We start from the raw sequence: 16,635 nt of genomic DNA, 5'->3' as shown, positions 1-16,635 counted from the left end.
AACCTGAGAGAGCAGAGCCTGAGTCAGGCTGGTGAGGAAGGAATGTCAGGACAAACAGCATCTTCAAGCTGACTAAATTCCTCAGAATTTTAAACCTAACCCAGAGACTGGAGCTTCCCTCTTTACCCAGGTACAATGCTCAAGTTGTTACTGCTATCTGTGAAAGGAGCACAACTTATTTGTCCCTTCAAACCCCCTCATTTCCCTGTATTTGCCTCCACTAATGTGTGGTAAATGTGGCATGGTAAAAGCACACAGAACCTGTGAAACGCACTTCCTTTTCAGCCTGCACATTTGTACTCTATGGAGGATTTAGCCCTTATCGCCCACTCACTGGAGTCACACGTGAATGCACAGCAGAGATTTGTCACTAGGTTAACCATTAACCACCAGCCCTTATGAACCTGGACACCAAAATTTGTGGCTTATTCAGCTTAGTCATCATCCACCTTGAAGGAAGTGAGGGGGACCTATAAATCACTCCAATCAATTACCCCCTCCCCCTAAGAAATGTAGTCAAAGCACTCCAGAAATAAAACCATATGGCACAATCATGTCAGCTCTGTTTATATAAGCTGTTCCTAGAAACAGCAGTAGTGTAATAGCAGATTTCCATATACTGAATCAATATTTGAGTGTTTGAGACCAGGTGTTTTATAAGATGCCATTAAGTGAGCAGAGCACATTAGCGGGCTCAAAACAGACTGTGGAGGGTTCCTAGCCCCTGTGTCTCCACTTGCATTCCTCAGTCTCACAGCACCAACATGTACTCTCCAAGTCCTTTTGATTGGATTCAGCAGACCCAGACAGATTGTGACTACTGCGCCTTGTTTTTTCTCAGAGAGTTTCATGCATTTAGGACCAGCAATAAGAAACTAATGAGCTGCTTGTTTATTTGACTAACAGCTCCTGGTAGATGTGCTCATTGGGTTACACAGGCTTTCAGGGGTCTCATTTTTGCATTGCATTGTTTCTAGGTTGCAGTGTGGTGGCTTTAGCTGTACATTAATGGGTGCTGCATGGCTAGAGACATTTGTCCGTCATTCACCTTAAGACAGAAAAGCACAGGCCGTGCTGACTGGCTTGGACCAGTCAAGCACTTGGTACAATTGTAGATGTATGGTTTGAAATAAAAGGTATAAAGTTTCACTGCACTCTTTATCAGTATGGAATTCAGCTTGTTTGCAAGAAATACAAGATGTGAAGTTAAAATGATATGGAAATTATTCTGGCTGTTGCTACTCTGTTGTGTCATGTTGTATATGACTATGTATTTTTGCATTATTTAGGATTTTAAGCCACTGTCTGAAAACCAGAATAATTTACAGTCTACTAAGAAATTTATATATTCCTAGATATATGGTACTTTATAGTAACAAAATCCATGTTATATGTGTCTGTATTTATTCTGTGCAACAGCTGAATTAAAAGTGAGAGAGCAAATGTTAACGTTTTCAATTTTCCTCAGGGAGAAGCAAACTTACTGTCTACGAGGGATTCTTGGAAGCACGCAGACTGCTGAGATGGTGGATGACATAAATGTATGTTTCTGCTTTTTTTCCCCCCACTCTCCATTGCTTACTCCCAAGTCAGCTCTAGCCTGCTACTGGAAGAATATTGAAGACTCTTGCCCAGGTAGTTTTATTGATTCCAGTCTGTTTGATGATATACTGTCAAATTTCTCCATATAAGTAATAATATTAATAAATATATAATATGAAAAGTAATTATTACTGGTTATTAATATGTAGCTATTTTAAGCAAATTATTACCATGTTTATGACCACTTTTTTATGTAAAGCAGAGATTTCTCTAGAAGACAGTCAATTCTAGTGGGTTTAAATGGACAGTAACTCAAATTTGCTTTGTTTGTTTCCTTTTTGATAAAATATTTGAACACTGGATCCAAAAATACATAACAAAAATACTTTTTATTTCTGTAAGTTTGAGATCAGAAGTCTCTTTAGTCTTTTTTAATCAAAAATGTCTACTCTTTGCCCTCAAATTCAGCTGGAAATTAAGATTAAATCTGACTTTCCACCTTGCATAATATTCAGTTTACAAAGTTTGACAAACAACTGCAGTGTCTGAGTGTCATCTTTCTGATAACTGTTTTATCGTTTTCTAGCATTGTTCCCTGTAACACCAACAAAAAGCTAATACCACTTTTGGAAAAGCCTGGAAGAAAATAACTGGCAAAGGGTTTTCTGGTGGTCTAGCAGTGTTCTGCATTTCCTGCACAGCACTCTGGGGGCAACAAAGACATACTGGCAAGAGCATTTTATTAAATCAGAATAGGGCCTGGTATAGGTGGACTCCAACAATATGCATTTTTTAAAAGTAGTTTCCAATAATTAACCTATCATCTTATGAATCTTTATTGTTTCTTTGTGTGTGTGTGTGTGTTTGTGTAAAAAATATTGTTTATCCATCACTACGTCTTCAAATGAGAGACTGAATAGTTTGGTTATAGTCAGTGGGCACCATTTAGTAGCATGCTTTTGTGACAGATTTGTTATGATAATCAATGCGGAGTTTTTATTTTTGTGAGATATTAGAAACTGCCTGTGAAATTACTTTATGTTTCTTTACTTTATAGGTCTTTTAGGAGTGATATTGCAGCACTGAATGAAAATAAAACATTGCCAAATGGTTCATATGGCATTCAGATGTCACAACAATAATAATGTAGAGGAAGGAGAATAAATCAAATGTGAGAACTCAAGAAGTTTGATTTTCTGGGGAACAAAAGGGGAAAGTGTACTTTTTTGTGTGTTTTATTGTGTTCCACTGCGGACTCTTGATGGAAATTTTGCTGGGGTAGAACCTAGATACCAATAAGCTTGTAGGAAATAGATAGCTATCCAAATATTGTTAGAAACAAGATCCCATTTTTGGCTGTATATTAAGTATATAGTAGCATAAATACTGTGGCTATTAGCAGAAAATGTGTTATCTCAATGTCTAATAGGCACAAGATTGAACAATTATTTCATTTGTTTAAATTTTGCAATATTTCTAAAAAAAATGAAGTAAAATACACCAATCCTTTTTAAAATGGAAAAAGAAAATTTAAATAAGTTGAATTTTTATGCAATTTTGTTATATTCCACTTATGCTTCAATTCCCTTCTGTGACCAAAGCTTAAGGAAGATGCCCCGAGTTTCCTCTTGTTAGAGCTTAGGCAGTCCTTTATAGGAGTTCCACAACCACACTATATCTTGGAATTCAGAACTGGAATTCTCCACATGATTCAGAATGAATCTGTGTCTTAATAAATATAAGGATCCTGGATCAGGTTTTTAGGGCAAAATATGCATGTTTTCAATTGTAGAAAGATTTTGTACTTACTAATGCACGTTTGTATAATGTAATAATTTAAAACTGACTGTTACATTTCATTAAGAATTAATCTGCGGCATTGTTTTGACCAAAATTCCACAAAATGAATGTTATTGAATCATGAGTTCAGTTAGATAGGAATAAAAGAAATCATGTTTGCTGTGTTTAACTATGGATAGAAATAAAAAATAAGTACTTAGGAAAATCCAAAATGCCACTAACATTACTCTCCTGAAGTGCAAACATGAAAAAGGAAGGTTTTGAAAAGATGCTAACAAGATTTTGAAAAGATACTTCTGTAGTAACAAAATCCCACAAGAATTTTAACTGTCTCTAAAACATTGTCTTCCTAATTGAAAACCAAACAATACTGCTTTTACTATGAGTCCTTCATAGTGAAGTGTCCTGCATGGCCTCTTTCTGTGAACAGCAAATACTGACTCAAAACATTGTCCTCATTAAAAAAATAAAATAAAATCCCTTTTAAAAGTAAAAAGAATAACTTGCTAGCAGAAAAATGCAAAAACCCCACTTAACTGGTTAGTGCGCCTACTCTCATCCCCATCCTATGCATATTATGATTGCCCTCAAGAGACAAAGTCTGCTGATTTTCTGCCAATGCACTCTGCTTAGTAGGGGAAAGGCAGAAAATCTGTTTCCGGGCTACTGTTACAATTTAGTACATCTACTGAATTTGATTTCCTCCTTTCTGTTGCCCAGGAAATATGTTTCATATCCTGTCCATTGTAACTTCACCTTAATAAGTTCTGAATTAACCATATTTTAATAAAATTGTCTTCTAAGCAACTTCTATATCTTTCTATTCTCCTTGAGTTGGCATCAAAATCTCCTGGTAATGATGTAGTCCTTTCTTCCCTTTATTAAGTTTACTATTGAACACCAATGTAATCCTGGAACATGCTGACAGATATTTTGAGATCCCTGACATTGTTGGTTCACAAAAGGAAATGCATGAATGTTCATTTTTTTCTTTCATTTTCCTTGAGATAATCTGACATGAAAATGTTTTTAACCCTTAGGAGTTTAGGTATTGTATTTCATTTGGTAGGATGATTAAGTTTGAAAAGGATTTCAAGGTGTCAATTCTTCAATCTATATTCACCTAAGCTGCTTGTGATTAATGGGAAAAAAAGGGAAAATATTAGAGTCCAGTTCAGAATTCGCCCTTTGACCTACTGTTTTTTACTGGATCCAGTAAAAGTTTCAATTCAAAATGGAAGAAAAACAATAATTTAAATATTTAATTAAGCTACTAAAAAGTATTGTAAAATATTTAGTTAGCAAACCACCTCATCTAATGACAAAAATATATTTTGGTTTGTTTCAACATTATCTGAAAATATAGAAAGATTATGCCTTGAACTGTGGATTTTAAATGGATCAGTTTTTTACCAATATTTTCTTTTTTATGTTTTGAAGAAATAGAAAGACAAGATAAGTATACTTGCCAGGAGAATGACCCATGGGTTTATAAGTGGGTTTGGTTTCTCATTTCGTGATTGGGGTTGGTTACTCCTATTAGCTTTCCTTTCTAAAACCATAGCTAGAAAAATAATAGAGGCTTCTTTTTGCTTTGGAATGGAACTATAAAAAAGTAAGAAATTGTCTTTACATCTAGAATAATAATTTTTACTTTGTTTTTCTTTCTTTCTTAATCACAGGAAAAGGTAATTGGTGATTGTAGACATTCTTCAAAACAGGGGAAAATAAAAAAGCAATCCTCACCAACAGTGAAAGCAGAAGGGAAGGATCTACTCTCCAAAAGTGTTAAGCAGTTCAAACCCCACTTTGTGGGAAATGTATAATCCTGTATAATAGGTAGTTAATTTCCAGAAGAAATAACAAGATTTCTCAAGAATACAACTACTACAAAATGAATGATGCCCAGGACATTTACAGCAGGCAGTCTTGGAGAAGTATTTTTCCAAAGACTTACCTCAAGCTTTAATATCTAACTATGTTACAGATTTCTTTTCACAGCCATCAACACCAACCAACATCTGCACTGGTAGACTGACTCTTTCTTAGAGAGAAAACAGACTCAAAGCTGAACCACATATTTTTGGCTCAGGTGTTTTTGTTTTGGTTTTGTTTTTTTCCTGAGCATGCCAATATAAGGCAAGCTTGAAAACTTCTCTTGCTTGGACCAGAGAAAAACAAGACATTATTTGTAATGCTGATGCCTTCCAGGCATCTCTTCTTTATAGGAAAAGATGCAAATTTGTGTGCTCTGCAAAACACTGGTCTGAGATAAAGGAATAGCTGAATCTAAGGAGTGAACTCAATGAACTTCTGGAGTACTTTCCAATTTTTTATTGCCATAAATCTATGATATAAAGAATTTGCAATTACAATCAATAACAATGCTTACTGGTCATGTGGTTGATCAATTACATAGCAAGTATAAAACATGCCTATTATTTTGCCAAGAAAATAATTTTCTTTTTTGTGAGATGGGAGTAAATTGAAAATTATGAATTGCAAATCCTTGCACTTGTAAGAAAAAAATGTATCAGAACTGCTTCTACATCTACAGAATGAAAATATTCTCCTTATTCTTCTGTTCTATTCTTGCCATAATCCACAGTTTTAAGAACAGAGGTAACTATTAACACGTTGCAATTTGTAGAAGTATCTTTTTGGACTGATGGAGTATGATACAGCAACTTTTCATTTTAGAATTCAGAATTCTGTTTGTGCCTGTTTACAGTTATTTATTTTGAATATATAACTGTCAGTTTAACAATCTGTGGTGCACAGACTTAGAAAACTAAAATACTTTGAGGTAGAAAACATATTTCCATGTATTTGAAGCTGCAGCCATTCTGCTGATAAAAATTAGTTTTGCATGTTGCATTCAAATTTTCATCTGGCCTGTAAGTAATATTGTTGTGACTTTAGTGGACGTCTTGAGAATACTTCAAGAACATGAAAATATTATATGAGAATAGTATAGTGGTCTATAACTCTAAATATGCTTCAACATCCTCAATCATTGCGGTTATTTGAGATAAGAATCTACTCTGATTATTTTGGAAATAAAATGCAGTCATATAGGGTCTTTTGGTGACATGTCCCACAGTGAAGTGTGTCTTAGAGAAGAATATTGTAAGCAACATATATCAGGTTATTGTGCAGATAATTTAGGGACCAAGCCAAAACTTTGAGAGTGATTGGATATATCTGACACATCTGCTATTTTAAGGTGATTACTACCTTGCAAATTTTACTTGCTCTTACTTTCCTGAGGGTTCATGTATATACTTAGTGATTTCTAGAATGAGGTATATAGGATTAATTCTGAAGGATTTCGAAGATATTGAAATGGAACTCTTCAGACGACTGCTTATATATATATATATACACACATACATACCTATATATATATATATATTCACTTTTGATCAAAGTTCAATTCAAAAAACTTCAAAACATAGAAATCCTGTAAATCAAAAATGCAAACTTTCAAAAATTTTTCTATTTTATATGCTTTATAGACACATAGCTGGTCTTCACTCAGCATTTACTGTTGGCAGTTCAGTTTGGAATTATTGACCACACACATAAATTTGGGTCAGGACAGAAAATAAAGCATGCGGTCTCTTCCAGTAATAATTCATGGAAGTTCAGAATATTTGTATGTTTTTTTCACAATGTTAGTTTAGTGAAGAGAAGGAAAAATCCCTTGTATTTCAAAACTTAAATTTTCTTTACATTGTTTCCTGTTTGATGTACATTTTGCATATGATTTTCAGTCTAAAGTAATGAAAGGGATCACATCTTGCTGTTAAGAAATCCCTCAACTTTCTCCACATTCTGCTTTAGAGTCCTCCTTTTTTTTTTTTTAATCAAGCTTTTCTTAACTTTAATCCTAATGAGTAATTGTTTGGTTTAGGAATGAACAACATCCTTTTCTATCCACGCTTTTTTTTAATGCCAACTTTTACCTGAATATCAAGATGAAGGAGCGTGTACCTTTGTGCCAGTTGAGTTGGTGTGCATTTTATCAACACAGTCCTATTTAACTTCTCCAATTTAACTCGGAGTTAAATTTCTCCTATTTGCCTTAGAGTTAAACAAGGATTGTTCCTTTCAGGGATGTAAACAAACAAATTTTCTGGAAAAGTAGCCTCCAGAAAAATACATGTTTTTTCCTGAACTCCTTTTGATGCTGTTTAATTCAACTTCATTCTCAGTGGAGAATTCATTTTCTTTAGGATAAGAAACTAAAAGGACACATAGAGCAGTGAAAAGATACTGATACTGAATCTTATCTGATAACATGATTGTTTCCATAGTATCGTGGCCCACAGGACTGAGAAGAAAAGCTTCTGTGACTGTCATCTCAAGTATGTGTAGTTTTGCTTCACAACTGGTAGAATAAGTCCCTGACTTGTTACAGCTCTCTCCTGAATGTTCATTGTAATCTTTGGAACCACGTCACTAGGACTGGTGAATCACTTGTCTAACAGATATTCTTCTCCTTAAAGGTCCTGCTCTAACCCAGGACTCACAGTGTGTGGAAGCTGTTGAAATATATTGTCTGAAATTCTTTGCTTGTACAAGCAGCTATGACCCAAGCTATTTGTAAATTATGACTTTGCCTAAAATTGCAAACATATCCATCCTTCTAATTTTCTGGGATATTAAAAAGTTCAAAGGGTAAAAAAGAAGTAGACTTGACACATGTAACAATGTTTTCTCTGTATGAGCCTGATTGAAATTTTGTTGTAATACTTGCTTTGAGGTATCTGAATGATGTGGAAAATCTTATAGCCAAAAATACAAAATTGGGTAATTGTGATAATAAAGCTTCAGAAAACTTCCATTTTAAAAATGAAATCTTTCACCAGATTTGAGACAGTTATAAATCCCCAATTCAGCTGTTTATCTCACTAAGTGCTTCAGAATTTTTCTTTCACCCTATTTTATCTAAATTTGAGCAATGTTTTTTATATGTTTCTCATTAAAGATCTTTTTTACTTATTAAATCTGTACTAGAAAATACATTTCTGTTCTAAAACTACCATCACCTACTTCATATGAAAATGCTATAATTATTTTTTCCTCTATTTCCACTATTATAAAACACTTCCTGTCTACCTAAAAAATGTACTGCAGGTAGCCAGGAATAGTGTGTGCGCAGATAAACTTATTTTTCTCGTATAAAATGACACTGGGTACCCACCAGAGTGTTCCAAAGCAGCCAGCAATAGATAGCATCACTTATTTTTCTTCAATGCCTAAATTGATATTCCTAAAATGTGTTTATAAAGTTAGACTGAAAATTTTCAAAATATTTGAAAATTGTTTTGTAGGGAACCATTTTTATTTTATATAAAAAGGATATTTTTAAATTACCAAATCCTTTTTCAGGAGTTTGTCCACACTTCTGTGTTATTTATCTGAAAATTTTAACCTTATATGACAGTCCAACAGGAAGGTTAGAATGAATGGGATGAATTTTTCCTTCACAATAACAGAAATTCAGAGCACAATTATTGTTATTCAAGTCTAAACAACACTAATGAATCAGGTTTATAGCAGTAATTTCTCAAATTGATATTTTTTCAGAATGGCAGGATATGTTTTAAGCACTTTTTGTCTACGGATAGACAGGAAAACTGCTGGGTAGAGTGGATGTGAATGAGTTTGAATTCTATATACATATAGCTATGGATAACTGCACATTTTAAAGGGCAGGTACATCTTTATCTGTGGATTTTTTGTCTCTTAAAACTAAGATGAAAATCTGGTGAAACACCCTGAAGTAGGCTAACAAATGGACCACAACAATTAGCAGTTATGGAGAATGTCCTTATTCTTGACAGGAAAACTGTCCACACAATGTTTTGGGCTATTTGTTTTCATCACCCCTTCTTAACAATCACTGGATTCTTTTAAAAGCAATATTCTAGAATTGTTTAGAGGTGAGAATCCAGATTGCTGCCTGAAAAAATTGACTTTCTCATGGATGCCAAGTAATCTCTTAGGTATTGCACAGAGGGCTGGGACAGCTCATAGCTGACACCTACTTGTAATGCTGCCAGAGTCAGGGGTCTTCTGCCAAAACTACATCTTTGAAAGTTTAATGTATATTAAAGCAACCTGAATGTGGTCAACAAAGACTGAGATGGAAAATAGTAAGTTATAGGTGATACTTTTCTATTCTCTCTCAGTATATCACATATTGATATAAGCCTAGACTCTTTTCTTCCTGCTTCACTATTTTTATTTCTCTGTATTGCTTTGTCAAGAGGACTGGATATTGAATAAGTGAATAAGAGCAAATTTAGCTGTGCTTGTCAAAGCAGATAGAGCTTGTTTTATATACAGTCAGTGTAAGGTTAATGGAAGTAATTCTGGAGATCCAGATATTGCAATGATCAGCAATATGGATTTCTATACAAATAATTAGACAACAATATGCATAATTCACAAACATAGACTACCCTGTCTTAGATGGGACTTCAGTACCATGAGGAAAAGAAATCTGAAAAGACAAATAGGTATTTTGATAAATGATCAGTTCCACCTTCTGCTGTTTCCCCCTTCTGAACATGGTACTATGTCTGTGATAGAGCTTTCTTTGCTTGAACCTCATGCCCTTGCTCTGGTGAAATGTGTTGTCCTCCAGGAATGGCTACAAAGCCAAATCTTATGTCCTTGGGCTGCTCAGTCAAGCAATCAAATTATTGAGCACCTACTATGAAAAGACTGAAAGCTCCAGAAGAGAAACATCCTCAGTAGTTCCACTTGTATGATCTTCCTCCTACATATATCCTGATGTATACTTCACTGGCTTCATCCGGGATCACGAATATTTCTATAGATTAAACATAAATCAGTTTAATTGTATGCTTAAAACTACATGTCATCTAGATCAGTCTGTACAAGTAAAACCATTTTATGTTCCTTCCCTTCTGTGCTTTCGGGTCCATGAAAACATGACAAAATGGGAAAGGAGATATGTATTCGATGTATATCCAGCTTAAAGTATTTGTAGTCCCTCATATTTTTAAATCTATTAAATTTATGAAAATTTAAACATTAAATAAGTTTAAACCCCATATTTTTAATCGAAAAGGTGATAGATTCAGACCTAGGAAGGTTCAGATACTAGGAATAAAGTTTTTATGATGAGTGTGGCAAAACACTGGAACAGATTGCCCAGAGACGTGATGGACGTTCCATCCCTATAAAATTTCAAAACTTAGACAGGCCCCTAAGCAAGTTGAAAATGTCCCTACTCTTTGCAAGGGAGTTGGAGTAGATGGTCTTTACAGGTACCTTCCAACAAAAATTGTATTGTGATGATTTTATCATTCTATATAGCCTAAACATATGAAATCAAGAGAAAAAGTAAAAAATAACTTTACTATTAACTGGTAATCTACTTCCTATCTTCTCACCTGAATTAATAGAAAGGGAGAAAAGGAAAAGAAGTACTCCTACACCACCAATGTCATACAGGGACACACGACAGAAATTAATACTAATGGGTATGGAAAGGATAGCACCTCCTTAACTTTTGCCCCTTCCCAGTGTATGTATGCCCAAAATACTTCCCTTCACATTAAAGCAGTTGGTAAGAATGAAGGCCAGGATGCTGGCCAACTGCTGATATCTCAATTAGGAGCATTTTCTTACTGTTTCATAGAAAAATAAAATAATTTAAAATTAAATTTAAAGTAATATTTCTTAAATGTTCAAAACTGTAGGGAAAAAAGCGAATAAAGTCTGTCAGAGGATTTTTTTCATTTACTTGTTCCACTGAACAACAGATATCAGAGACATGCAGAGAGGAAGCCACATGCACTGTATCACTGAATACAGACACAATACCAAAAATATAAACATCATTTAGACATTGAAAATTTCTCAGTCCATTGAGTTTGATGCTGATGGAGATAGACTTCCTTAGAAAGAGCAATGATCTGTATTCCTTTTGATCAATGTCTTGGAACAGTCTAATATTATTTCACTTTAGGGTAACAAGAAGTCTGCAATTGTTTCTTTGTAGAATACTTGAACATAGGACAACTGTCTGAAAGATCAATATATGGAATGTTAATCAGCTGTGACTGTAACTGTCTGCACATACACGTCAGTATGTCACAAGGTGGCTTTACAAATATCCATGGGAGCAAAATTTCATTTTTGTCCCTGGTCAACCAAGCCTATCTTCAAATGGTGCTGTGAGGATATATTCCCACATTCAGAGCCACGAGTATTGACACTGTCCTCAACACTTCAGACTTGAAATTTGCATCTAACTGGTCATGTGTGAATGTTTCTTCCTGACTTACATGTGTGCATATACAAACTATGTTTAAACTAAAATGTGAGCCTGGCTGTGCAGAGCAATGCCTTATTTTTGTTTGAGGAAGAACCTCATAGCAATTAAAATTTGTTCTAGTCTCCTTACACACAGTGCTGACAGCTGGATATTACCATATGAATGGGATCGGTTTTGGATCAGGTAAGTTAATAAAAAAACATATCCTTGTGGTAATCAATCTGGTTTTGCACTAAGTCTGGAATTCCTTTTTGCTGGATGGAATGCAATTCATGCAGCTAAATTTTTTTTTCTTGGTTTGGGTTTTTTTTTCTGCTTTGTTTTTACATTTTTTAAGTGAAGATGCAAAATTTCTCACTGCAAAGTACAATTCCTAAATGACATTTAAGCTAAATATATGTAATTTTAAGAAAAGGAATAAAATATAATATGGAAAAAAATCAAGTGTTTTGTTTTATCTTCAAAGGTCCTTTCATCTTATTTTCTAAATTATTTTTGTTGCATGAGCAAGATAAAATGGTTCTTTTCACAACTCTAATAAAAAGTATAGTGTAACATGTAAAGGTCTCAGCCAAATATGCTATAAAATTGTTCCAATGTCTTAAAAGTTTAAATAAATGACATTAAGACAGTACAAGTTTTTATAATTTTAAAAGTAATGACTATTTTTTGTTAATTATCTAAACCTCAGAAAATTTGTATGTCAACTGCTGGATAAAATTATCATAAATATATACTGTAAATGAATGTGAATTTTTAGAAGTGCCAGGACTATGCAGGCAGTTAAGGAGCAAAAAAGAAACAAGTACTTGGTTTCTGCCTATTCTGTAAAATGAACAGTACTTATTAACGTTTTCTCTTCACAGCAAAACTACTGGGCATCTTATAAAATTTACATTTTGGTGTATCAGGATGGATGGATGTCAATTTTTTTGCATAAATTTTCCAGGATATGTACTGATATAATTCCAGAGAAAAATGGTGAGGTTTACCTCTGGTCAAATAATGGAGTTCAAAAAAAGCCAGGATTCTTAAGAAGAAGCCGAAGTTTATTATAACACAAATCTTCTCTAGGAAAGTCCTCTCATATTTTCCTACTGCCTTGTCCAGAACAGTGGATTTTGAGGCTTACCAGTGACATGTTAGCAAGCAATACTCTTGTGATAACTCAGAAATTTCTTTAGGCAATATTCAATTATGCTAGACATAAGACAGTTATAGTTATTTAGAAAATAAATGGTGTTTTAGGCTTTTCTGTGAAGCAAAGAAATCTAGGAGGAAGTAAACTATCAGGTATAAAAATCTTCAGATGTTCCCTTGGTGATGCCTTATGCATGGTGGTGCTCTTGAGGATGAAGCGTGCATTGATTCATGACAGTTCTTGAAAAACAGCAAGCTAGAGAAACTCTATTTCTGCAAAGTAAGTATGGCATTGCCCGTCCTAACATTGCTTTTACAGGCAAGTCCACAGCAAAATTAACACAGTTCTCTCTCCCCCAGGATATCCACTTAAGGGAAATTTCATACAGGTCCATGGTAATGAAAGTTAGAAAGCAGCAATATCAGTTCTCCTCAAACAGGTAGTTAGTGTCTCAGAGACCGGCTGAAGGAAAGGAATTGGGAAGGCAGCAACTTTCCCCTCTAAGAAAGCCAGAGGGCAGAGGACACCCCATTGTTATAAGGCTCTTGGGAAGACAGGATTAGTTTGTCCGGTCTGTTCTGTGTGATAGATCAAGACGGTTGTGGCTGGTCATTGTCAAATGTTTAGAATACCTGTTAAATTTGCAGGAAAAACACTGAGGCACAATGGAATAACTGCACTGCAAGCTATTGTTGAAGAGAAACTAAAAACTGAAAAACTTAACCTACTAAAATATGTATTTCTTATTGCTGCAAGCCATCTCAGATAATGATAATTGGAAAAATATTAAAACCTTTAGGAACAGATGAATTGTAGATGCTGCATGTTTTACTGCTTGCTAGTGTCGAAAGCTTAATCCACAAAAGAGTCATTTATGTTACTGCAGAGCAGAGCTACCAATGCTCTCCTAGACTTACATGGTCCTGGTTTATACAATTACATAGCTGAAATGTTGTTCAGAGGCAAGAATTTCTGTGAAATATGCAAAATGATCTCTTGAGCTGTTTTAATGGTTGAGGTTTGAGCTAGTTATTTACAGTCCTTGAAATTGTATTAATTGCTTTGCTTAAAAAAACAGATGCCCCAGATGTTAGAATACACTTTGAAATACAGAGCTGAAGGTGGTGTTACAGAGAGCTTCTCTTCATAAGAGAGTAAAAAGGATGTAACTTAATTTGAAATCATGTATATCTTTGTTTTAATATAATAAACGACCCTTACAGTGGCCCTTACAATGCCATCCTCTACTGTCCTTGCCACCTACTCTGTCCTGATTGAGGTCTTATACTGTTTTCATACTGGGTTTTCAGAGCTGGGGTTCTGCTATGTAGACAGAAAAATAATTTTTTAATGTCATAAACTTCTGCATGGATACTCAAATATAGAGTTAGACAGCTTTAAATCAATTGCAGGCTGCTAAAACACTGAGTTAGCAGAATAGAGGAATGCATTTCTTGTGTTTGAAGGTATCTGAATCTTTGAAGGCAGTTGCCTTTTGCAAGTTTCCTTAAAAACACAGATTAAAGAATACTTGCTTAGTTTTTCTTGCATTGTATTTTGACTTCTATCTTTTCATTCAGTGTTACAATAAATCAAGCATCATGGAACAGCTAGACATTTCATTTAACTAAGACTTCTCATTTGTAATGAAATCTCTTGATTCGTGATGAATTATCTAAACTTTCTGCATAGTGCCTGGGTAAAGGGCGAACAACAACGAGAGAGATATGAAATACTCAGGGAGCAATCCTTTGCCTTAGTCCTGCATTATTTTAAGTCCAGATATGAAAAATGGGGATCTTAAAAGGAAAATGTTTCTATTCTATCCATGGAATGTATTTTGATTGTATTGTGAAGTAAAAAATTTCCTCTGACATTGGCCACGGCTTTTTTCCCTCAAAATATTTGGTCAAATATATGTATAGTGGTCAATACACAAAATTAAATCCGATGTTCTGAATGCATTCTGAATAAGCTGACCAGACTCAGTACACCAGGACTGACAATTCTTTGTGTCCAATTCAATCATGATTTAGGCTGTGGTAATTACACAGGGCAGCCAGGAGCAACCTGTAGTGAGCTTGATTGGGAAAGTCTGCATCGTTTTTCTTTTCTCTTTTGATAGGTGAACACTGGGAATGGTGGTCCTAGTCACAGGATTAAGTCTGTACAGAACTTATAAAAGAGATTTAATGCTTCTGATGTTTAATGTTGTGTTGGAAGACTAAAATTATTGGTTATTATATCCTGTATTGCTCTCCAGATACTGATAGGTCAAATATTAAAACCTGAAATATGGATGACAAAACTGATCTCAAACCAAAACTTGAATAAAAAATTGAGGCTGGAAAAGATTTACTTCTTCCCTTTTGGTTACTTGATAGGATTTCTATTTTGTGAATGTTTTACATACTCAAATAAGTATTATCCTCTTCATTTAAAAGTTTTCAATTAATTTAAAAAAAAATCAATAAAGCTTTCTGAAGTGTTTTGTATTTATCATTCTTTATGGTATAATTTACTGGAAAGAAATTCTGGAGGTTGTAATAAAACAACAAATTTCATTGTATTCATTCTGATCTGTTTCAAAGATGCATGTTCTCTTTGAAAGGACATGAAAGATGAAAGTGAAATGGCAATGTGAAATCAATTGAAATTATGTATTCAATTGCTCTTTTAAGTGTTCCAGCCTAAATATTACTTGACAATTTAGACAGACTAAATTAGTATTCATTGAATGAGTGGAGTTTTGGCACAAATGCTGATGACAATTACCAGAAATTATCTCTGCATTGAATATTTATTGTAAATGACAACTGGATTACCAAGTTTTCTGTGGTTTCCAGAGATTAACTGTAGATTAATATAGGTCTATGCAATGTTAGAATGCCTCAAAAAAAAATTCTTTTGGGTGTTTTTAAGACTAAGGGTGAGTATAAAAACTAGAAGGAAAACTTCATAGATTTCATAGATGAAAAATACAGAATCCAAACTGATAATATTCTTATTATTTTTATTTTCTAATTTTCTCAAAATCTTAGATGCATTTGTACAGAAGGGGAGTGACCTGATAGAAAAGAGCTCTGCAGAGAAGGTTTTGAGAGTCCTGTTGGACAACAAATTGTCCATGAGCCAGCAGTGTGACCTTTTGGCCAAGAAGGACAATGGTAATCCCAGGGGCTGTTGGAGATCATTGGCAGCAGGTTCTGGGAGCTGATTCTGCCAATCTATTGAGCCCTGCTGAGGCCATATCTGGGCTGCTGTGCCTAGTTCTGGGCTCAGTACAACACATGATTAGGGAACTGGAGCATCTCTATTGCACGGAAAGGCTAAAAGAGTTGGGCCTCTTCAGCTTCAAGAAGAGGTGACTGAGAGGGAACCTCATCAATTCTGTCTCTGTCTCTCTGTGGAGGGACCAGGCACTGCTTAGAGCTTCTGAGGCAGCAGTAAGTGATGTACAGGAAGTTCCATCTGAACATGAAGAGCTTCTTTATTGTGTGAGTGACTGCACTGGAACAGATTGCCAGAGAGGTTGAGGAATCTCCCTCACTGGAGATATTCCACAACCATCTGGACACAATCCTGTGCTGTGTGCTCTGGGATAACCCTGCATGAGCAGGGTGTTTGGACGAGATGACCCATAGCCCCACAGCATTCCCTTCCAGCCAGACACATTTTTTGATTCTGTTATTTTTTGAATATGTGATTTTATTAATGAAACACTTTTCTTCATTAACACAGCATTTTGGACTAAGTAGATAAGCTTAGAATGGGGTTTCATTATGTTAAAAATATTGTGTACTGTTAATCTCAACATTTTTGAAATCACTGC

This window comes from Melospiza melodia, chromosome Z (assembly GCF_035770615.1).
Source record: "Melospiza melodia melodia isolate bMelMel2 chromosome Z, bMelMel2.pri, whole genome shotgun sequence".
NCBI classification, from domain to species: Eukaryota; Metazoa; Chordata; class Aves; order Passeriformes; family Passerellidae; genus Melospiza; species Melospiza melodia.
Note: the sequence above shows the minus strand (reverse complement) of the source record.